This window comes from Ovis canadensis, chromosome 6 (genome assembly GCF_042477335.2).
Source record: "Ovis canadensis isolate MfBH-ARS-UI-01 breed Bighorn chromosome 6, ARS-UI_OviCan_v2, whole genome shotgun sequence".
Classification (NCBI taxonomy): Eukaryota; Metazoa; Chordata; class Mammalia; order Artiodactyla; family Bovidae; genus Ovis; species Ovis canadensis.
In genome coordinates, this window is record NC_091250.1 from 112,201,818 (window position 1) to 112,225,251 (window position 23,434).

At 36.9% G+C, this 23,434-nt stretch overlaps 1 protein-coding gene across 1 annotated transcript in view; it reads left to right on the forward strand.

Moving 5' to 3' along the window:
• CFAP299 (cilia and flagella associated protein 299) overlaps positions 1-23,434 on the forward strand; it is a 713,998-nt gene that overhangs the window by 597,481 nt on the left and 93,083 nt on the right. The window lies entirely within an intron of this gene.

Here is a 23,434-nt window from a genome sequence, read left to right on the forward strand (position 1 = left end):
CAAAAAGGTGTGGTTGGCTGCTATCAATAATTTATGGCCTCCAAAGTCAGCCAGGCCCTTTGTGGCCCTCAGCCATCCATCTATATGTTTTTTCTCTGTTCTTAATTTCATCATTCTTCCCACCACCCCCAAATAGTCTGAAGCTTCATCACTTTCTCAAAATCATTGTTCTCGACTCTGACCCTGACTCCTCTCCATATATGATTTGCCTCACATTTCACAGAGAACGTTGGGTCCAAACAGAGAAACCACTGCCTAATCTGGCTCTCTCTCAACCCAAATCAGCTTCCCCATTAGCAGGTAGCCCCCTCAGAGTGTTCTGATTATTCCCAGTCACAGTTCCATTCTGGCCACTACTGGCTCCTGGGCTTACCATCTACATGCAAAACACACCCATCCCTAACTCTCAGAACACCGCCATGCCGTCTTTCCCTCAGCCAACCTCTCAGACATTCGGTCTGCTGCAAACTTGTACACATTTCCCCAACACAGCAAGGCTTAGGGTTTCCTGAGAACTATGAGGGAATGTGTGCCCTAAGAGTGACTCAGGGTTTTCTGGAGACATTTCTGAAATAAAATGTCCGACCACAAGTACTTGTACTTGCTTTTATTTTTAATATATTTATTTGTCTGCATCAGGTCTTCGCTGAAACATACAGGATCGTCACTGTGTCATGTGACCCTTTTGTTTGCAGCCCACAGACTATAGTTGTGGCACGTGGGCTCACTAGTAGTGGCACATGGACTTAGCTGCTCCACAGCTTGTGGGATTTTAGTTCCCTGACCAAGAATTGAACCCACATTTTCTGCATTGCAAGGCAGATTCTTAACCACTGGAATACCAAGGAAGAAAATTGGTTTTTTCTTAGAAAAAAAAAAAGTTCATTTTTATTAAGTGAAATACATGCATTTATTCTCACCACGTTTTCCCAGATGCAGGAAAAAAAGAACTCCTTGACTTGGTTAGAGCTAATTTATTCAACTTGTGTTTTGTTTTTTTTTTTTAATCCTTTCACCCCTCTTTCCAGTGAAGCCATACTTCATCTACTATTCTCTTTTTTTCATGCTTTCTCATATTGATGCTATCAGCTGGCTCCTTTATCTTAACTCTAGACATGCTGAAGCTTTTTCTACGTTAAGGAAATCCTTTTTGAATTCCAACTGTTGACCTACCGCTCTTAAACTTTCCAGCTAAACTCTTCAAAATAACAAGTATCTTCAATTCTCACTTCTCATGGAGGTGATAACCCATTGTTATTAGCCCTCTGCCACTATTATTCAAATGAAACAACTCCTTCGAAAATTATGAGTGACTGCCAATTTCAAACTTCTATGTGCTATTTTCAGTTCTCATCCTATTTAACTTCTCTACATCATTTGATTACTGTTGCTTAATCAGTATGCTGATTAATTCCTTCTTCTCAAATCTATTCAAATACTCTAACATTTTATATCAGAATCCCTCACTGAATCCTCCCCTTGTTTATTTCATGCATGATGGTAATCACCAGAGTTCATTCTTGGACTTCTCTCATACCATGTGGGTGATTTGATCACTATTCTGGAGTGGAGTTGTCTTTGAAAGTAGAAAAGATCTCTTTATTTAAGACTCAATTATCCTGCTACTTACTTGAGAACCTTCTGAATATCACAGTTCAGTTCAGTCACTCAGTTGTGTCCGACTCTTTGTGACCCCATGGACTTCAGCATGACAGTCTTCCTTGTCCATCACCAACACATGGTGCTTACTAAAACTCATGTCCATCCCATTGGTGAAGCCATACAACCATCCCACACTCTGTCGTCCCCTTCTTCTCCTGCCTTTAATCTTTCCCAGCATCAGGCTCTTTTCCAATGAGTCAGTTCTTTGAAATGCCAAAGTATTGGAGTTTCAGTGTCAGCATCAGTGCTTCCAATGAATATTCAGGACTGATTTTCTTTAGGATGGACTGGTTGGATCTCTTTGCAGTCCAAGGGACTCTCAAGAGTCTTCTCCAACACCACAGTTCAAAAGCATCAATTCTTCGGTGCTCAGCTTTATTCACAGTTCAACTCTCACATCCATACATGACTGCTGGAAAAACCATAGCCTTGACTAGATGGACCTTTGTCGGCAAAGTAATGTCTCTGCTTTTGAATATGCCATCTAAGTTGGTCATAACTTTCCTTCCAAGTAGTAAGTGTCTTTTAATTTCATGGCTGCAATCACCATCTGCAGTGATTTTGGAGCCCCGAAAAATAAACTCTGACACTGTTTCCATTTCCCCATCTATTTCCCATGAAGTGATGGGACCAGATGCCATGATCTTCGTTTTCTGAATGTTGACCTTTAAGCCAACCTTTTAACTCTCCTTTTTCACTTTCATCAAGAGGCTTTTTAGTTCCTCTTCACTTTCTGTCAAAAGGGTGGTGTCATCTGCGTATCTGAGGTGATTGATATATCTCCCGGCAATCTTGATTCCAGCTTGTGTTTCTTCCTGCCCAGCATTTCTCATGATGTACACTACATAGAAATTAAATAAGCAGGGTGACAATATACAGCCTTGACGTATTCCTTTCCTATTTGGAACCAGTCTGTTGTTCCATGTGCAATTCTAACTGTTGCTTCCTGACCTGCATAGAGGTTTCTCAAGAGGCAGGTCAGGTGGTCTGGTATTCCCATCTCTTTCAGAATTTTCCACAGCTCATTATGATCCACACAGTCAAAGGCTTGTATCTTTAACCTACCAGAATTTAGTACTGTATATGGTAGTTGGTAAGGGTCCACTTTTTCAAATTGGAGCATAATTGCTTTACAATATTGTGTTAGTTTCTGCTGTAGAGCAAATGAATCAACTGTACGTATACATATATCCCCTCTGTCTTAGACCTCCCTCCCACCCTCCTATACTGCCCTTCTAGAGAACGGCCTTATGGAACAGGAGGGGAAATGGAAGATTAGAATTGACATGTACACACCTTTTCTTCAGTCACTAAATCGTGTCCGACTGTTTGAGACCCCATGACCTGCAGCACGCCAGGCTTCCCTGTCCTTCACTATCTCCCAGAGTTTGCTCAAACTCATGTCTATTGACTTGGTGATGCCATCCAATCATTTCACCCTCTGTCTTCTCCTTCTTCTCCTGCCTACAATCTTTACCAGCTTCAGGGTCTTTTCCAATCAGTTGTCTCCTCACATCAGGTGGCCAAAGTATTGGAGTTTCAGCTTCAGCATCAGTCCTTCCAATGAATATTCAGGGTTGATTTCCTTTAGGATTGACTAGTTTGACCTCCTTGCTCTCCAAGGGACTCTTAAGAGTCTTCTCTAGAACAACAGTTCAAAGACTATCAATCCTTGGGTGCTCAGCCTTCTTTATGGTCCAACTCTTGCATCCATACATGTCTATTGGAAAGACCATAGCTTTGACTATATGGACCTTTGTCAGCAAAGTGATGCCTCTTGTTTTTTAATATGCTGCCTGGATTTGTCATAGCTTTTCTTCCAAGAAGCAAAGGTCTTACTTTAAAAAGCTTTTTCTTTCATGGCTACAGTCACCATCCACAGTGATTTTGGAGCCCCAAAAAATAAAGTCTGTCACTGTTTCCATTTTTTCCCCATCAATTTGCCATAACATGATGGGACCAGATGCCGTGATCTTCATTTTTGAATGTTGAGTTTTATGCCAGCTTTTTCACTCTCCTCTTTTGAAACTCGTCAAGAGGCTCTTTAGCTCCTCTTTGCTTTCTGCCATTAGGGTAGTATAATCTGTATATCTGAGGTTATTGATATTTCTCCCAGCAATCTTGATTCCAGCTTGGAATTCATCCAGCCCAGCATTTCACATGATATACTCTGCATATAAGTTAAATAAGCAAGGTCATCATGTGTGAAATAGATAGCTAGTGGGAACCTGCTGTATAGCACAGGGAACTCAGCTCAGTGCCCTGTGAAGAGTCCACTTTTTGTTTTCTGTATTACTAATAATTTGTCCTAGCAATATTTATTGAAAAGTCCACTATCTTTTCCCCCACATACACAATACAGTTTGTTTCAAAAGTTGATTCTGCATGTGATAGGTTGCTCCTGGGCTCACTCTTTTGTTTTATTGGCCATTACTTAAAATAATAGAATCTTACTCATTTGTTATATGTTCATAATAATTCTTGATATAAAAAAGGCAATTTCTTCATCTGGTTTTTCTTTTTCAGGAATATCTAGTCTATTCTTGCCCTTTACTCTCCCATATAAATTTTAGTCAACTTGTAATGTCCACACACAAAAAAATGGTGTAATTTTTATTGCAATTGCTTTCGTGCTATGCTTAAATGTACCGTTGATTGGCATCTTGATGACATTAGGTCTTTCAGTTATTTATTTACACTTATTTATGTCCTCTTTAATGTCTTTTCATAATATTTTGTAAATTTCTCAATTATAGGGTTTTATCATCTTGGGTTTTTTTTTCCTCCTCAGTGCCAGATAATTTCTGAACTTTCAAGCAAAATTAGCTATATTACAAAGACTGCACTTTACAACTTTTACCACATTGAGTTTAAACCATCTATCAGAACCAGACTTCAGATTTTTTCACTCAAGAGATCTCATGCCAGTAAATGACTTAAACAGTTGTTACTAGGGAAAAAATATCTTTGGTATCCATAGTTCCATGGTCAGTTTGATTCCGAACTAAAACAAAGACTTTAAAATTAAAACTTTCCAAAGGTTCCTTTCTATTTATCTTTTGACATGCTATTTTATTCTATGTAGGAAGAGACAGTAGTTCTGTGATTAGAATCCTGTCTTGCACTTTTACTGTGGAAAACATAAATATCAGCAGACAGCTGCAGCTATTATGAACTGCAGCAGTAGAAAGGGCTGAAAACTTGATGATCTTGTCAGCTCAGACATCATCTTGATCATGTGTTTTTGATTCAGTCCTTTCCTCTGGGCATGACTGTGAACAACCTATGAACAAATGCCATGCTACAGTTTACCAAGTTCCTTTACACTGCCCTACAACAACTTTGTGAAATAAGCTCAACAAGCATTATTCTTAACATCCAAGAGAGGATAAAATAAGATAAATCAGTTGCTAATGTTCACAAGTCAAACAGTGATAAGTGAGAACAAGTTCTTAGGAATTCACTGTTCACTTCCAGAACTCTCTTCTGGGTGTAAAAGTGTTTGTGTCTTGAAGACAATGCACTGTGTAGAACCCTTGAGTTATATTCTGCCCCCACCCCCCACATTGAGCTATTTAAATTTCCATAGTTATGTGTTGTTGAACAAAGATGTAATGTCTCCTGTCGAGCTCTACTCATGCCTCAAATAGAATTGTCATGAGGAAATTAAAATGTTCTTTTTTTGTGTTTCTTTTTAGAGAGTCCATGAAATATTCATACCCTTGACCGAGGAATGCCCCTAAATACTAAAGCTTTGAGGGGTATTATTGTCAAATTTCCCTTGCAGTCCCATTGTCTGTTTTATTAAAATGTTGAACTTGCCAAATCTCTGAAGTTAGAATTATAAAGTTGTGCTTATCCTGTACTTAAGCTCATTCTCATGAAAGCATCTGGTAACACGTTGGCAAGTTCTCAAGTTTAAAACAAAAGGAGTAAATGACTCAGTGCTTCTGCAAGTGATATATAAAATAGTGTTTATTTTGAAATTATTAATATTCTCCCACATCTGAATATGGTGACTCGCCATTAGAATATCATTTTAGCCTCTTCAACAAATATTCACTGAATTTGGAAGGGGAGGAAATGCTTTGGGAGTAAAAATACTGATTGAGGGAGACCTGCCACAAACACCCAGCTCCTAGATATTGAAAGTGTGTGGTCCATGGACAAGGAGCAGTGACCACCTGAGAGCCAGGAAGAAGTGAAGTATCTCAGGCTCTGTCCCAACCAGCAAAGCAGAACTGGCATTTTAATATGATCCCCCACACGGTGGCTCAGATGGTACAGAATCTGCCTGCAATGCAGGAAACCCAGGGTCAGGAATATCCCCTGGAGAAGGGAATGGCTACCCACTCCAGATTTCTTGCCTGTGAATCCTATGGACAGAGGAGCCTGGAGGGCTATAGTCCATAGTGTTGGAAAGAATACACACATGACTGAGCAACTAACACTTTCACATTTCACTTTCTGCCTTTCAATATGCATGTTTAAGTTTGAGAAGCATACTCTAGACCTGCGCTATACAGGAGGGTCACCACTATTCATATGCAAGTATTGAGTACTTTCACTTTAATCACACTGACTAACCCAGAATTAAGATGTGCTACGCGGGTGAAATACACACCTGATTTTGAAGATGTTATAAAAATATAAAATATCTTACATAAATCTACATTTATTATATGTTAACATAGTGATATGTTGGATGTATTGGGTTAATGAAATATATTTAAAACTATTTTCACCTATTTCTTTTTACCTTTTTCAGTATGGCTACTAGAAAATTCAAAATGACACACATGCGTCTTTGTGTTATGGCTCACATTATATGTATATATATATATATGTATATATATATATATACATATGTGTGTGTGTGTGCACGCGTGTGTATATACACACACGTCCCAGTGGGTCAGATGGTAAAGAATCTGCTGGCAATGCTGGAGGCCTAGGTTCAGTCCCTGGGTTGGGAGGATCCCCTGGAGAAGGAAATGGCTACCCACTCCAGTATTCTTGCCTGGGGAGTCCCATAGACAGAAGAGCCTGGTGGGATACATACAGTACATGGGGTCACAAAGAGTTGGACACCACTGAATGACTAAGAATTTCACTTTCTCTTTCACACACACACATACACACACACACACACACACGCACATACACACATATTTAAAGAATTCGCCTGCTGAATAGAAGATGTGGGTTCAGTTCCTGGGTCAGGAAGATACCCTGGAGAAGGAAATGGCAACTCATTCCAGTATTTTTGCCCTTAAAATACCATGGTGGACAGAGGAACCTGGTTGGTTACAGTCTATGGGGTCACAGAAAGAGTCAGATATGACTTAGCTCAATGACAACAACGTATGTGTATACATACACACACACATACACATACATACACATAGCACTGGTCTGTCTACTGGTCCCCAGCCCAGAGATTCACCCCCATCCAGATCGTTAGGACCAGTACTGGTGTTAGGTAGATGTGCTACATTAATAAGAAGTCATAGACCAGAAATCACCAGTTAGTAGTAATCTGGCTGCAGACATGTTTTATTTGGGCCTGCACAATATATTTAAAAGTTGGGTCAATATCCTAGAAACAGGAAATGTCACATAAAATATTTTTGAGTTGCAGATTCTCTAAAAACTGATAAGGTCTTCCCACACTGAGCCTGCATGCTCTCATCCCAGCCCTGATCTTGAATCAAAAAGCAGCTGCTACTTAAGAAGGGGTATGTTCTCACCATATTGACAGAGACTTGGCGGTGGTTCAGACCACAAATAAAAATAATCTGCCTGCAGTGCAAGAGACCTGGGTTGATCCCTGGGTCAGGAAGGTCCCGTGGAGAAGGGAATGGTCACCCACTCCAGGGGAGAATTCCATGGACAGAGGAGCCTGGCAGGCTATAGTCCATGGGGTTGTAGAAAGCTGGACACAGCTGAGCGACTAACATTCACTTTTACTTCATGACCACTCATACTTACTGGCATCTGCAGTGTCATCCTTAAATTACTCATTCATAACACCTATGAGATTCTTCTAGACATTGGAGTTAGTGACCTCCAGTCTAAATTACTACCTAATATTTTCAAGGGCTTCCCTCGTGGCTCAGCTGGTAAAGAATCCTGCAATGCAGGAGACCTGGGTTCAATCCCAGGGTTGAGAAGATCCCCTGGAGAAGAGAAAGGCTACCCACTGCAGTATTCTGGCCTGTGTCACAAAGAGTCAAACAGGACTAGTCTGGTTATGACTCCTTTGCTCAATCCCTTTGGTTGGGTTTAACTTCAGTCCTTGGGCTCTCTCAGGTTGTCCCATAGCACTGGGACTCAGTTCAGTTCAGTTCAGTTCAGTTGCTCATTCGTGTCCGACTCTTTGCAACCCCATGAATTACAGCACGCCAGGCCTCCCTGTCCATCGCCAACTCCTGGAGTTCACTCAGATTCACATCCATCCAGTCGGTGATGCCATCCAGCCATCTCATCCTCTGTCGTCCCCTTCTCCTCCTGCCCCCATCCCTCCCAGCATCAGAGCCTTTTCAAATGAGTCAACTCTTCGCATGAGATGGCCAAAGTACTGGAGTTTCAGCTTTAGCATCATTCCTTCCAAAGAAATCCCAAGGCTGATCTCCTTCAGAATGGACTGGTTGGATCTCCTTGCAGTTCAAGGGACTCTCAAGAGTCTTCTTCAACACTACAGTTCAAAAGCACTGGGACTAGGCTGAGTCAAAGTCTAAGATGACTATATTGCTGATAAAAATTAACTGAGCACTTAGCATGCATAACGCTCTGTACTAAATGATTTATATACATAATTTCACTTACACCTTACAACAACCTTATGGGTTAGGAATGTTTTTTACATTTTAACCTCAAAGAACATGCATCATAGTGATATTAATTGGCTTAACCAAAATTACGCATAGATAATTGTACTCATAATCCAGGACAAAATAGAGACCTGTGAAACTCCAGATGCCATGTTTTTTGCTTAATCAATGCTATATGATTCTACTTTAGGATTTTGTCATGAAAAGATATTTTTCTCTTTGGTCTCATATCCATATCCTAGTAATTGTCAGGCCATATATTTCTTTGCAGATGTGTATCTGACTTGACAAGGCCTAATTTGAGGTTGTTTTTCAGAACTTTAAGCAATCCTGCTATCTACGGTTAAGACGGGAATTTCAGCCATCCCGTACCCACCCTTGCCACTTCCTCCTTTCATTGAGCTTGGCAGAAAACAACCCTTTGTACTTAACCAGGCCTTTATTTTCAGTCTGTGTGAGTAAAAATTACAGTGTCCCACAGCTTTGTGTGTGGAAGAGCTCTGGACAGAACTAAAAGTGGCCTTTAATTGTGGCTGCAGCCTAAAAATCTTTAGGGAAAAATTGGCCCTGACGTGTTGAACCTCAGTTATATCCCAGGATACTTTTAGAATCTATTCATATCCTCTGAACTGTGGCTCACATAATTTTTGTAATATTTACTTGGAATTCTTTTACAAATAAATTTAATTTTCCAATACGTAACTCATTTGAATTTTTTTTTCCCTATCCTAAGTTAAACATTTAGTATTATCTCTCATGGAAGACACAAGGGTGGAGAAGGGAGATCTGAAAGATGGACCTCCTCCTGTTGGTCTATAAAACCCAAATATATTCGAACAATTCTTATCAAATTTCTACTGAAATATTTGTCTGCATCATTATATGGTAGAATTTTATCCAGGCTGTTTGGCTCATTGCTTTTTAAAAAAGTCAGAACCCCAGAACAATTATCTGGTAGTATATTTAATTGTTTAGAATGTACTTCCCTGAAGATTATGTCTCTGGGTAAACCTTAAGTGAATAATTAGAGATCTGAGATAACCTCTCGTTCATTGACAACATTACTGTGGTTATGACAGTATTATTCTTTATACAAGATTTTTCCAATATTTAAAAATATTGGTAAAATATACATAGCATAAAATTTACCATTCTAATCATTTTAAGCGTACTCTCCAGTGATATGAAGTATATTCAAATTGTGTAACTCTTCCAGCTTTTATTATAAAATTTTTTTAAAAAATTTGAAACATTGGAAGAAAAGTACAATAAATGCCAGTATACTCACAACCTAAACTAAACAACTGTTAACATTTTTCCAAATATGCTTTAACTCTTTTTAGTACATTGGTATGTGCGTGTGTGCCATTTTAAAGTAGCTTACAGATTTAATCCCTAAATATTTTTTCACTATTCATCTCCTAAGAATGAAAACTTTCTCCTTTATAGCATTACTATTATCAATATAAGAAAATTAATAAGTATTTCCTACTATCAGCTAATATCCATCTCATATTCAAATTTTCCTAGTTGTTTCAAAATCTGTTTTGTAACTGGTTTTGTGAACTATCATTCAAATGATGTACAAAAATTGCATTGTTTATGTATCTTGACTCTCTTTTACCCTAAGATAGCACCTTCTCCCTCAGTTTCCAACAAGATATATATGTGTGTATATATATATGTGTATATATATATATGTATGTGTATGTATATATATATATATATATATATATATATATATATATATATATATATATATATATATATATATAGTCATGACATTGTTTTTTTAAAGAGATAAGGCCAGTTGCCTTTTATGTTATCCTGCATTCTGGACTTGTCTGATTGCTACTTTGTAGTATTATTTGTTTCTCTCATTTCTGTATTTTTTTTTAAACTGGGATGGGAGATAATTCTAAAAGCTTGATTGTATTAAGTGTAAATATTTTTTCAGTAAGAATTCTCTATTGGTGAGGACTATGTATTGCATCATATGAGAAGGCACTTAATGTCAAGTTGTCCTATTGTTAGTGATGCTCAGTCTGACCCCTTAGTTAATGAAAAATGATTAACTATTTATTGTGAAAAAATATGTTTTATTTCCCTTGGAAAAATTTTATGGTAACTAAACTAGTATGAACATTTATATATGTGCATATTTCCTATTCAAAAATCTACATTGGTTAAAAGAAAGACTATTAGTAGCAAGTTAACCTTGATATACAGAGATCTTTTTAAAAAATTGTCTAAAGTAGAAGCAAAGACAGTATTTGTTATAACAGAAATCAAATCGAGTTAAAATTATATGTAGAAGGACTTCCTTGGCAGTCTAGTGTTTAAGCCTTCACCTTTCAGTGCAGGGGGTGTGGGTTCAGTCCCTGGTCAGGGAGGTAAAATACTGCATGCCTCATGGCCAAAAAAAAAAAAAAAACAAAAACATAAAACAGAAACAGTATTGTAACAAATTCAATGAAAAGTTCAAAAATACTTTAAAAAATTTATACTGAAGAGCTATCAGAAATTATAAACAATTTCCAATATGCAGATAAACTGTGCACCAAAATTGCACTTGTTTATCACTTGCAGCTCAGAACCATTTTCTTAAAGAAACTATCCATCCATTTCCTAGGTCACCTCAGAAAATGCCAAACCCATTATTTCTATTGAAAAATTAATTTTGTTGTATGTAGCAAGAAGAAACGTAATGACATCAAATAAATGTCTCCAGTCTCCTGAAAGTTCCCTGCCTCAGGTATATGGTGACCATTTCTTTTGGGCTAATTAAATAAATAGGAACACACTATGATCATCTTCCTTTAGATAACAGAGCTGTGACCATCATGGAATCAAAAAAGTAAGATAACACATTTCAGGGAACACATCTTGCTCTCTAGAATAGCAAGCAAAATCTAATCCTATTTGAATACATACACATCAATACATTCTGGGTAGATTCTGTTCAAAAGTTCAACATTCATAACTTAGGGAACACTATAAATCTGGTGATGACTGAAAACCTAAATATCTAAGAATGGATGCTGAAGTGTAAATCTCACAGATGAGAAGAGGATTAATGACTTTGTTGTTGTTTAGTTACTAAGTTGTGTCTGACTCTTTTGCAGTCCCATGGACTATAGCCCGCCAAAATCCTCTGACCATGGGATTTCCCAGGCATGGGTTGCCATTTCTCTCTACAGAGTATCTTCCCAATCTAGGGATCAAAGCTGCATCTCCTGCATTGGCAGGTGGATTCTTTACTGCTGAGCCACAAGGGAACGTCAACTAATGACTTGCATAAGCACAAAAGGATAGAGGTAACAGTACTGATGTGGATTAAATTTTTACACGGTCATGCTGTCTATAGGATTTAGAGGAAACTATGGAGAAAACAAAGACAGAAGCAGGGAAAACAGAAGCTATGGGATCTAAAATGTCAACTTTCTCGATGGCAGTCCAAACACTGGATTTTCTGATAAAGATGATCTAATCTTGGGTTTTAAACTTTAGCATACACCTTAATCACATAGAGTGCTTGTTAAAACAAGATTTCTGGGCCTACTCTCAGAGTTTTTAACTTAGTAAAATTGAAGTAGGACCTGAGAGTTTGTATTACTAGCAAATCCTCAAGTAATGCTGATGCTTCTTAGTCCAGGGACTACACTTTAAGAACCGCTGGTCCAGAGGATGCCTCTACCTCCTTCATTAATGCTAGAAATCAGGGCTGCCTGAAGGAAAGCTGGTTTTGCATAGCAAACAGTGACAGTTTTACTTTTTGTTTCTCAATTTGGATTCCTTTTATTATCTATTTTTCTTCTTTGGTTGTTGTAGCTAAGACTTACAAAACTATGTTTAAAAAGTGATGGCAATAAGTGCAAAGAATGAAAAATTAGAAGTTTTTAACAAATAATTATAAAATATAAAAAACCACCAAATAGAATTACAGAATACAATCACCAAAATGAAAAATACACTACAAGGAATCAACAGTAGACTAAATGAAGCAGACGACCAGATCAGTGAGCTGGAAGACAATGTAATGGAAGTCACTGCTACCAAACAGAGAAAAACAAAGCAATGAAAAGGACCAAGGACAGTTGAAAAAATCTCTAGGACGATATCAAACATGCTAATATTCACATTACAGAAGTCCCAGAAAGAGAAAAGAGAAAGGGCCTGAGAAAATATTTGAAGATATAAGACCTGAAAACATCCTTAACCTGGGGAAGGAAACACACAAGTATGAGAAACACAGAGAGTCTCTCGTACAGTATTAACCCAGAGAGGAATACACCATGATGCATTATAATCAAAATGCAAAAATTAAAGATAAAGAGAATATTAAAAATAACAAGAGAAAAGCAACAAATAGCCTACAAGGGAACTCCCATAAGGCTATCAGTTGATTTCCATTAGAAACTCTGCAGGTCAGAAGGAAGTGGCATGATATGTACTTAAAGTGATAAAAGAGAAAAATCTACAACCAAGAATATTCTACCCAGCTAGGTACTCATTAAATTTGATGGCTGTAAAATCAAAAGCTGTACAAATACGCAAAAGCTAAAAGAATTCAGCACTACCAAACCAGCTTTACAACGGATGCTAAAGGATCTTCTCAGGCAGAAGAAAAAGCCGCAACTAGAAACAAGGAAATTATAAAATGGAAAAGCTCACGGATAAAGGCAACATACAATAAAGGTAAGAAATCTTCCACAAAGCTAATGGGGAGGTTAAAAGACAAAAAAGGTAAAATCATTTGTATTCACAATAAGCAGCTAAGGGATACTCAAAACAATTAGATGGAAAATATAAAGCCAAAAACAGTAATTGTGAGGTAAGGAGACTACAAATGCAAGATATCTAAAATGCATTTGAAATTAAGAGATCAGCAACTTAAAACAAACATGAATAAATATAGATTCCTATACAAAAATCTCATGATAACCACAAACAAAAATCTATAATAGATATATGAAAAAGGAACCCAAACATAATGCTAAATTTAGTCATCACATCACAAGAGAGGAGAACAAAAGAAGAAAGAGGAAAAAACCCTACAAAAACAAATCCAGAACAATTAACAAAATGACCATAGGACAGACATAACCATTATTACGTTACATGTAAATGGACGAAATACTCCAAACAAAAGACAAAGACTGAATGAATACAAAAACAAGACCCATAGATTTGCTGCCTATAAGAGACTCATTTCATATCTAGAGACACATACAGACTGAAAGCAAGGGGGTGGAAAAGATATTCCACACAAATGAAATAAAAATAAAGCCAGAACTGAAATATTTATATCAGACAAAATAGACTTTAAATTAAAGTCTGTTACAAAAGACAAACACTACATAATGGTGCAAAGATCAATCCAAGAAGACAATATAACAGTTGTACATATGTATGCACCCAACATAGGAGCATCTCAATATATAAGGCAAGTGTTACAGACATAAAAGGATTTTGTTGTCAAGGGAACAATCTGTGTGTTATTTGTTTGTTTTTTAAATTTTCCCTACCCCTTCTTTTAGGAGTAAAAACAGTCTTTTTTTTTTTCATAAATAAATACTTGTATATTTTTCTAGTGACTGGTATAAAGCAAATCTCTAATATGAATTTCTCCCAAAGGTTACTTTCAATTATTCCAACACTATTTATTGAAAACTTCATTACTGCCCCCACTCATTTGAAAAGGCATGTTCATCATTTAATAAGTTCCCAAATATTTCATGGGTCTATTAATTGATTATTCTATACCTGTGACCTATTTGTCACACTATTTAATCACTGTAACACATTTTGATTTCAGATAAAGAAAGGATCCCATTAGATTTTCTTTTGCAAAACTACCCTGGATCTTCTTGCTAATTTTCAACTCTACATAGATTTTAGAAACAACAAGCCAAATCTGGTAACATAACTTAACAGGCTACTAAATGGAACTGTATAAATTAATATGTCAATTTAAAGAGAACAGATTATCTTTATAATATTGCTTTCCCGTTCAAACAATGGGGTTTCCCTCTCTAGTTTTTTTTTTTTTTTTAGTTTTTTATTTTTTAAATTTTAAAATCTTTAATTCTTACATGCATTCCCAAACATGAACCCCCCTCCCACCTCCCTCCCGACAACATCTCTCTGGGTCATCCCCATGCACCAGCCCCAAGCATGCTGTATCCTGCGTCAGACATAGACTGGCGATTCAATTCTTACATGATAGTATACATGTTAGAATGCCATTCTCCCAAATCATCCCACGCTCTCCCTCTCCCTCTGAGTCCAAAAGTCCGTTACACACATCTGTGTCTTTTTTCCTGTCTTGCATACAGGGTCGTCATTGCCATCTTCCTAAATTCCATATATATGTGTTAGTATACTGTATTGGTGTTTTTCTTTCTGGCTTACTTCACTCTGTATAATTGGCTCCAGTTTCATCCATCTCATCAGAACTGATTCAAATGAATTCTTTTTAACGGCTGAGTAATACTCCATTGTGTATATGTACCACAGCTTTCTTATCCATTCATCTGCTGATGGACATCTAGGTTGTTTCCATGTCCTGGCTATTATAAACAGTGCTGCGATGAACATTGGGGTACATGTGTCTCTTTCAATTCTGGTTTCCTCGGTGTGTATGCCCAGCAGTGGGATTGCTGGGTCATAAGGTAGTTCTATTTGCAATTTTTTAAGGAATCTCCACACTGTTCTCCATAGTGGCTGTACTACTTTGCATTCCCACCAACAGAAATCCCTTGCATTCCTATACACTAATAATGAGAAAGTAGAAAAAGAAATTAAGGAAACAATTCCATTCACCATTGCAACAAAAAGAATAAAATACTTAGGAATATATCTACCTAAAGAAACTAAAGACCTATATATAGAAAACTATAAAACACTGATGAAAGAAATCAAAGAGGACACTAATAGATGGAGAAATATACCATGTTCATGGATTGGAAGAATCAATATAGTGAAAATGAGTATACTACCCAAAGCAATTTACAAATTCAGTGCAATCCCTATCAAGCTACCAGCCACATTTTTCACAGAACTAGAACAAATAATTTCAAGATTTGTATGGAAATACAAAAAACCTCGAATAGCCAAAGCAATCTTGAGAAAGAAGAATGGAACTGGAGGAATCAACTTGCCTGACTTCAGGCTCTACTACAAAGCCACAGTCATCAAGACAGTATGGTACTGGCACAAAGACAGACATATAGATCAATGGAACAAAATAGAAAGCCCAGAGATAAATCCACACACATATGGACACCTTATCTTTGACAAAGGAGGCAAGGATATACAATGGAGTAAAGACAATCTCTTTAACAAGTGATGCTGGGAAAACTTGTCAACCACTTGTAAAAGAATGAAACTAGATCACTTTCTAACACCGCACACAAAAATAAACTCAAAATGGATTAAAGATCTAAATGTAAGATCAGAAACTATAAAACTCTAGAGGAGAACATAGGCAAAACACTCTCAGACATAAATCACAGCAGGATCCTCTATGATCCACCTCCCAGAATTCTGGAAATAAAAGCAAAAATAAACAAATGGGATCTAATTAAAATTAAAAGCTTCTGCACAACAAAGGAAAATATAAGCAAGGTGAAAAGACAGCCTTCTGAATGGGAGAAAATAATAGGAAATGAAGCAACTGACAAACAACTAATCTCAAAAATATACAAGCAACTTATGCAGCTCAATTCCAGAAAAATAAACGACTCAATCAAAAAGTGGGCCAAAGAACTAAATAGACATTTCTCCAAAGAAGACATACAGATGGCTAACAAACACATGAAAAGATCAACATCACTCATTATTAGAGAAATGCAAATCAAAACCACAATGAGGTACCACTTCACACCAGTCAGAATGTCTGCGATCCAAAAATCTGCAAGCAATAAATGCTGGCGAGGGTGTGGAGAAAAAACAGTCATTTTAAAAGAACTAAATAATTCAGTTTACTTTGATGGCTTCTCAATTTGTATTCATAAACAAATGCAAAGAATGAAACCAAAATCCAGATACAATTATGCTTTAACTTTGTCTATTTTTATAAGAAGATCCAGAAACATACCAAAGTTTCTCATATAGTCCTAAGCACACTCAGTTGAGAAGGAAAACCCAATTGCAGTTTGCCTGAGCACTGGAATGAAGGAATGATTAATGTAATTTTTTGATTTCCTGACTGTCCCACATTAGCTCAATTATATATTATTTAGCTATGGAAACAGCAGTACAATGTATATATTCAAACTCTAATGTACACACAAATATTGTAAAGACTTATTAACACATTAATATTCTGTTATTTGTGTTCCATCACCCATAAATTTGTAAAGGCAAAAAAGAAGGGAAGTTAACTTGTTGATGACATGGATCTAAAAACCCCTTACCAACATTTTTATTCCTTTAACTCTCATCATGTTTACTTTATATCAATATTTATATTTTATTTTTACTTATTTTTTACATAATCATTTTTTAAGACTGTGAATCAGATAAGCCCTCAAGCTGTGTCATTCTGATTTATGAACACACCTTACAATCCAGGAACATGTGCACATACTTCCAAGCCAAAATTTAATGAAATGGAATAATGGCACTTTAAATGGTTTAGCTCCTTTAGTCAGAACCCAGAATTCAACCTCTCATTTCCCTCTCTTACCTTCAAATAAGGAAAGCAATAAACAAGTCCAACATGAAGAGGCAAATCATTGGGAACATTGGGAATGCCAACATGCCTTCTTGTTAGTTCCCATAGTTCTACCCATTATCATCCACCTGAATAGAAGTCTGCATGTCAGACCTTTGGGGTTTTAAAGTGGGAACTATGCTGTGTGCTTAAGTCCTTCGTCAGTGATGTACTGTCAAGAAAGTGCAGAAATGAACGCAGCAAAGAAAGGGAAGGAGAGAAAATTATTGCTTTGGTTTTTCAGCTCATGTTGATTGTAGCCACTTTAAAGGCATTGGGTAAAATACTCTGTAGAAACTGGTTAATCAACCTTTAGTAGGAAGGAACAATATTAGAAACTTTCTCAACTTGCTGGGAAGGTCTTTTTTAAAATTTTTCAAATGCATACTTTATGTGCTTTGTAAATCAGGGCCTTGTCTCCACTAGTTTTTGAAGAATACATAAGATTTGAAGGATGCAGAACCAGATAATGATGTTTTGTGGTTTTCTATAGTCAAGTTTAATTGAATACTTGCAGAAAATTTATATATATATATATATATATGAACTGTCATGAAGAGATTTTAGTCACTGTGTCTATGAAAGCCATATAGAATTAACCCATAGTTTACACTTGTATAAAGATGAAAATGAACTATTTAGCTCATCTGGGAAGCAGCTGTGCAGAACTGTGGAAAGCAGTGGTAAGAAAAAACCACGATTAGGTAAACAAAGCAACAGAAAGATGGTGAAAAGGGTAAAGGAATAAGAAATTAGAATCCATTTAAACAAAACTTAACTTGGGTGAATGAGGAAGAAAGTCTTTTTATGCCAACTCAGTAAATGTTTAATATGGAAAAGCATGCTTCCACATCTGGCTTGTGTTTAATATTGTAAATATCACTGCTTTGATTTTTTAATTTTATTTTTGATGTAAATTTTTGTTTATTAACAAGAATAAAATAAAATTCAGTGGAAAGATGTATTAATATTACAAGTGGTAAATATTTCAAATAAAATATTCAAAATACAAAATGATACCTGTTCTCTCGCATGTGTTGCCAAAAGCCACTAAAGAAGAAAAGTGAAAATATTGGAAAATAGCAAACATTTTTATTGTTTGAATATGAGTCATCTAATATATTAAATACTGTGAAAATTCTCAAAATGGCAAGAAGACTAGTCTCTTTGGTATACTTGTAGTACAGTATGATTTTGAAAGTGATCATAAATCATTTAAAAGGAAAAGAAGAAGTAAAAATGTTTCACTTGTATTAATTTTTTTGAGGACAGTATTGTAATGTTTGTATGTAGTAATGAACTAGCTTCAAACTGAATTATTTCTTAATTTTCTGAGGAATTACTCTGAGGGAGGCTTCTATTCTTCAAGTCAGCCAAACACATTGACATTTGGCTACCAAAGGCTTCCTGGCTCCTCTTCGTAGGATGTCCAAAAGTAAGGTCATATGTAAGTCAGTCCAAAAAAAGAAGACAAGTGGAATAAATTGGGGGTCTACCAACATTGGAAGAGGAGTAAATGAAATTGAGCAATAACTTTACTTCTCCATGTAATAATAAAGATAATAACTTACATTTATGAGGCTTTAGCATATTTTCACACTTTGTCATTTTAATGTTCTTCACCCATACATTTTATTTCACCTAGTAATTATTACACAATGACTCAAATGTTATTATTCTATAAATGCTATAATAAAATATCTACAGAGTATTACAGATTAAGGTACAATTAATTAATCATTTGTGAAAGTACAGGAAAGGCTTCTGCAAGAAAATAATTTCAAATTTCCTTTAAAACAACAAGTAGCAGAAAAGTGAAGGACAGGATGTTCCAAACATGAGCAAGAGCAAGAGAATGTTTGACAGATTTTAGAAATAGTGAGTAACTGATACCTATTGAGCAATCTGAAGTTGCTGAAGCTGAAACTTCAAAACTCCAGTACTGTAAAAAAAAAAAAAAAAAAAACACTCCAATACTTTGCCACCTGATGCAAAGAGCTGACTCATTGGAAAAGACCCTGATGCTGGGAAAGATTGAGGGCAGGAGGAGAAGGGGAAGACAGAGGGCAAGATGGTTGGATGGCATCACTGACTCAGTTGACATGAGATTGAGCAAATTCCTGAAGACAGTGAAGAACAGGGAAACCTGGCATGCTGCAGACCATGGGATTGCAAAGAATTGGACACAGCTGAGTGACTGCACAACAATTCAGCAATCTTGGTCTCCTTGATATAGCATAGTCTAGGACCAAACTGAAATGAAATATATAATACACATAAAGAAAGAAGAAGGTGGACTGGCAAGGAAATTTTTTTTTCAGATGGTATTCCAAAGCAGTTTCTATAACTGCAGAAGAAATTAAACATTTTATAATATTTTGTTATGAAATTCAATAATTATATATTAACACCTGCTATGAGATAAACTCTATTTGACAGTTGTAATTCAGCAATCAACAGTAAAGGTCTAGCTTCTCTTGAAGTACTTATATTCTGGCAGACAGAAACAAAAATTACTAGATGTAATGACCAAGCATCTTAGATGCAGACAGTAAAGTCTACTAAAGTTGGCTTAAGCACAAGAGATTTAATAAGAATAAAAATAATTCACAAAATCATTTGGAGGACAAAAAAAACAGACTCCAGACTGAGTTTCTACACTTGAGCCACACTGCAGAACTGAACTGATAAAAAGTTGCAGCTTCTACCACCATCAGGAAACTACATGATCAAGAAGCTTCTACCACTGTTGACAGCTCCAAAAACATGCTGCTTGTGCAGTGATCAGGTGCTGCAGTGAATCTTCTGCCACACCTGGCAGTTTCTAGAACCATGCCTTTTCTACCAAAATCTGTTTGAGAAAAATTATTCTTTCTGTCCTGTTTCTCTCCCCGCATGACTTAGTTTCATATTAATTACTCCTGTGAGAGCTTGTAGTTGGTAGAAACTGAATCACCTGGGAAAACTCAGCTACAGTGTTATCTTAGGAAGGTAGATTTTAGCTCTCTCACTTCTGCAGTACAGGAAGGCACACCAGAAAGGGATTACAGTGGATACTGAGTGGAACACTCCATGGTATCTGACAAAAGTGATGAGTAAATTGCATGACTTACATTTTTAAATAACTAATTTCAAAAAAAAATGGCTAATGCTAAGAACAAGCAAGCAGGAGTAAGGGTTGCTTTTCTGAGTAGATAAAACATAGGATCATTTGTAAAAGAGGAGAGTGCTTCCTAACTTTCCCTATAAAGAGTGAGGAAAGGTGAGTTTAGAGAAAGAGATTTTATAGAGGGTAGTAGTAGAGTACAGTGAGATCTCTAGAACTAAGCTGAGTTAAAACCTGATATTCCCCCTTGCTTACTTTATAATCATGGGCAAATTATTCAAATTCTCTATTTTATTATCCTTGTTTATAAAACAAAGTTAGTAATGCTACCTAAGAAGGTTACTGTGAGGATTTAGTGTGTATAAAGCACTTATCAAAGTGACTGGCACATAATATGTACAGTGAAAGAAAAGGGGGGGGGGTATTTTTAACTTTTCCAACATGTTAAGTTTGAGTTATCTATGAGATAAGTCTAGAACTGAGAAGTCTAGAGAAACAAATTTGAAAGTGATTCAACAGATAATTAGTACTTAAATCTCTGGGAAGGAATATTACTAACCACAGACAAGAAGAGAAGCGATGCAATGTATAAATGCCAAATCTTAGATCCTGGGAAAGGGCCCTGGTAATGAAAACTGAGAACGCAGGTACAGTGACATGGGAGAAAAGCAGAGGACAATCATAGCATGGAATTCAAGAGAGAAAAGTATTTCAGGAGTGAAGAAGTGATGGAAAACAGTATGTAACCACCCCCAAAAATTAAAAACTAAATAGAATGACAATGTCATCCAGAAATCCCACTTCTGGGTGCATATCCAAAGAAAATGAAAAGAGGATATTAAAAAGTTATCTACATCTGAATGTTATTCAAATAAAGAAGATGTTGAATATGTTATTATATATATATATATAGAAAGAGAGATAATTACTATATATATATATAATTATTCATACATGAGGAAGAAGGAATTGCTTCCATTTGCAACAACATGAATGTACCCTTAGGCATATACTAAGTGAAATAAATCATACAGATAAAGACAAACAGACTTATATCATTGATATGTAAAGTTTAAAATGATGAATGCATAGAAATAGAGATGAAATGGTGGCTACCAGGGGCTGGAGCAGGTAAAGGGAAATTTTGATCAAACGGTACAAATTTTTAGCTATGAATAAGCCATGTGGATCTAAGGTACAGCATAGAGATTATAGTGAATAATACTTTCTCATGTACCTGAAAGTTGCTAAGAGAGTGGAGGTTAAATGTCATTACTACAAAGACGAAGTATTAATTATCTGATGTGATTCAAGTGTGAGCTAAACAATTTGGGGCTAATCATTTTGCAATATATAAGTGTATCCAATCAACACAATGTATGCCTTAAACTTATACAGTGTTATATGTCAATTATAGCTCATTACTGAGCTATGGAAAACAGAAAGAAGAAGTACATCTGTTGATTAAGATGAGGGTTTAAAAAATGTCCATTGTGTCTGGAAATGTGGAGAATATTGTTAGTGTTCTTCAGTCTCTAAGTGGAAAAGTGGAGTCACTCAGTCGTGTCTGACTCTTTGTGACCACATGAACTGTAGCCTACCAGGCTCCTCTGTCCATGGGATTTTCCAGGCAATAGTACTGGAGTGGGCTGCCATTTCCTTCAATCTCTAAGTCATGTCCAATTGTTTGCAGCTCCATGGACTCTAGCATTCCAGGCTCCTCTGTCCTCCACTGTCTCCTGGAATTCCCTCAGAATCATGTCCATTGAGTCAGTGATGCTATCTAATCATCTCTTCCTCTGCTGCCCTCTTCTCCTTTTGCCTTCAGTCTTTCCCAGCATCAGGGTCTTGCCAATTAGTTGGCAATTTGCTTCAGGTGGCTTCCCTGGTGGCTCAGATGGTAAAGTGTCTGCCTGCAGTGCGGGAAACTCGGGTTCAATCCTTGGGTTGGGAAGATCCCCTGGAGAAGGAAATGGCAACCCACTCCAGTAATCTTGCCTAGAAAATTCCGTGGACTGAGGAGCCTGGTAGGCTACAGTCCATGGGGTTGCAAAGAGTCAGACATGACTGAGCGACTTCACTTTCTTTCACTTTGCTTCAGGTAGCCAAAATATTGGAGTTTTAGCTTTGGCAACAGTCCTTTCATGAATGTTCAAGGTTAATTTCCTTTAGGATTGAGTATTAGTGACCTTTATAAGAACAGGTTAAGTTATGTGGTGGTTGTATTGGTAAAACTATATTGTAGTGGACTGAAATAACTTGGAGGTGGAGAAAGAGAAATAGCATGAGGAGAAGGCAATGGCACCCCACTCCAGTACTCTTGCCTGGAAAATCCCATGGACGGAGGAGCCTGGTGGGCTGCAGTCCATGGGGTCGCTGAGGGTCGGATACAACTGAGCGACTTCACTTTCACTTTTCACTTTCATGCATTGGAGAAGGAAATGGCAACCCACTCCAGTGTTCTTGCCTGGAGAATCCCAGGGATGGCGGAGCCTGGTGGGCTACTGTCTCTGGGGTCACACAGAGTCGGACACAACTGAAGTGACTTAGCAGCAGCAGCAGTAGCAGAAAACTCTAGAGGTTTGATGAGAAACAGAAAATGAAAGGGGAAGAAATTCTGTGGGCATATTGGTAGCAGCAGATGATAACAGCAGTCAATCATGGAAGAGAGACATGAGAACGAAGAAAGTTCTTTAGGACCAAAGAGCAAAAAGGGAAGGAAAAACATTTAAATCATCCCATCCTTTGTTGTTGTTGTTCAGTAGCCCAATTGTGTCCAGCGCTTTGTGACCCCCATGGACTGTAACATGCCAGGCCTCCCTTGCCCTCACCATCTCCCGGAGTTTGCCCAAGTTCATGTTCATTGCATTGGTGATGCCATCCAGCCATCCTACAGCATTCTAAATGAATTCTTTTATGTTTTTCTTTTACTATCTTATAATTACACAATGAATATAATAGGGAAAATATTAAAATAGCAATGGCCTTGTCAGGTTATATACCTTATATTTAAAGAGGCTGGACTTTGGGATCACTCAACCTTCATTTCTAATTCTGGTTCTGTCATCTTGGGCAAGTGTTTTGACTTTTATGACCCTTAGTTTCTACATCTTA